We start from the raw sequence: 1,995 nt of genomic DNA, 5'->3' as shown, positions 1-1,995 counted from the left end.
CTAAGCTGTAATCATCACAAAGAAAGCTATAATTTTAGAAATTGATACTTGGAAGGTATTATGTGTTAACAATTACAGTCAGGAAACTGGTGGTCAGAATGGAATGAAAGCAAAGAAGAATTAGTTAGAAGACAAATGGGATTTAGGTGGGATTTGGACTCTGCAGAAAATCTCATGGCTGCCAGATTCAGCTAGTAAAGCTCATTATCAGTGTTTAACTTATTTTTTCTAATGCTAGTATATGTCCCCTAGTTTCCTTTGTAGTCACACCTTGAAGTGGAAGTGCCCTTTTTTTTGTTTGAGACGGAGTCTCGCTCTGTTGCCCAGGCTGGAGTGCGGTGGCGCCATCTCGGCTCACTGCAAGCTCTGCCTCCTGGGTTCACACCATTCTCCTGCCTCAGCCTCCTGAGTAGTTGGGACTACAGGCACCCACCACCACACCCGGCTAATTTTTTTTTTTTTTGTATTTTTTTAGTGGAGACAGGGTTTCACCATGTTAGCCAGGATGGTCTCGATCTCCTGACCTTGTGATCCGCCTGCCTCGGCCTCCCAAAGTGCTGGGATTACAGGCGTGAGCCACCACGCTCGGCCAAAAGTGCCCTTTAAGTCAACAGTCTCACCTTTCAGGGCAGGCAGATATGAGATATTACAAATATATTGTAACTCTGTGGAATTAAAGTTGACTTCAGAATACAAACTTCATGTACCAAAGTAGCATTAAGTTTTCTCTCTTCAGAAATGCAAATCAAAACCACAATGAGATACCATCTCACACTGGCCGGAATGGTTATTATTAAAAAGACAGACATGTATGTGGGACTTTCATTTATCAGACCCCAGGAACTCAAGCTTTCATGAGCCTCTGGGTGGACAAGTACCAGCCCTAATCCTTGGGATGGATGGAGTATCACAGGGAGCAGGCAGCCCAGCTATACACAACCTGGTGCAGGGTGGTGAGTTTCCTCACCTTTAAGTGTATGGACCATCAGGTTCTGGAAAAAAGACAAGTGCTATGTGTGTTCTACATCAACTTTATGGTGTTGGAGTGGAAAAATTGAGAATTAAATATCAGACCATCAGGACTCCATCTAAAAAAATTGAAATTAGCACCATTGCAAGTAATTACCACCTTGAAGTTAATCCCAGTGATGCTGGAAATATTGATGAGGTAGTAATTCAGAAGATGTTGAAAACAGTGGCTCAGTCACAGCAACTTGAAACAAACTGTCAGATATTTTAAAATTGTATTATTGACAGAAGTTGGCAAACTTATTAAAGATGCTCAACATGCCTTGTAAAGAACCATGGAAAAGTATATGTCCACCTGCAGATTGATCTTGTGCTACAGTTCTACATCTAATGTGATACTACCTATTTGTAGTAGGTGCTTGGCAGTTGGTGTGCCTGCTCCCAGCATTGGAGATATTTACCATGTGTTATTTACTGTGTACAAGAAGGAAGATCTGAATCTTCCTTCACAACTGACTCATAGACTTGCAGAGAAGTCCTGCAGAAATCTCACAAAAGCCCTGCTTATGTGTGAAGTAGGATATCACTAGAGACCTCATGGACATTAAAAGGATGATAAGAAAATATTATAAATAAGTCTAATCATATAAATTTGACAATTTAGATGAAATAGAGATTCCTTAAAAGCCACAAACTGCTGAACTCACTGAGAATATATATATAATATATAATTAATAAGTATATGTGTGTGTAACTTATATATTAAACCATTTCTATTGAAGAAATTGCATTACTAGTAAAGAGAAAAATCAGAAAGTCCTGAAAAAGAAAACTTTCTGTTCAGATGGTTTCACTGGCAGTGTAGAAAAGGCAAAATCTGCAAGATTGGTAAAGAAAAATTCCCTAGAGAAACCTGAGAAAAACAAGCAATGGGGAAAGGATTCCCTATTTAATAAATGGTGCTGGGAAAACTGGCTAGCCATATGTAGAAAGCTGAAACTGGATCCCTTCCTTACACCTTAGACA

General features: G+C 39.6%; 1 pseudogene; it reads left to right on the top strand.

The window, feature by feature from the left end:
- The first annotated feature begins 854 nt into the window (after nt 1-854).
- Nucleotides 855-1,559, top strand: LOC100608247 (replication factor C subunit 3-like; annotated as a pseudogene).
- The last annotated feature ends 436 nt before the right edge of the window (nt 1,560-1,995 follow it).

Source organism: Pan troglodytes, chromosome 2, assembly GCF_028858775.2.
Source record: "Pan troglodytes isolate AG18354 chromosome 2, NHGRI_mPanTro3-v2.0_pri, whole genome shotgun sequence".
NCBI lineage: Eukaryota > Metazoa > Chordata > Mammalia > Primates > Hominidae > Pan > Pan troglodytes.
Note: the sequence above shows the minus strand (reverse complement) of the source record. Positions and strands in the feature narration are given on the sequence as shown.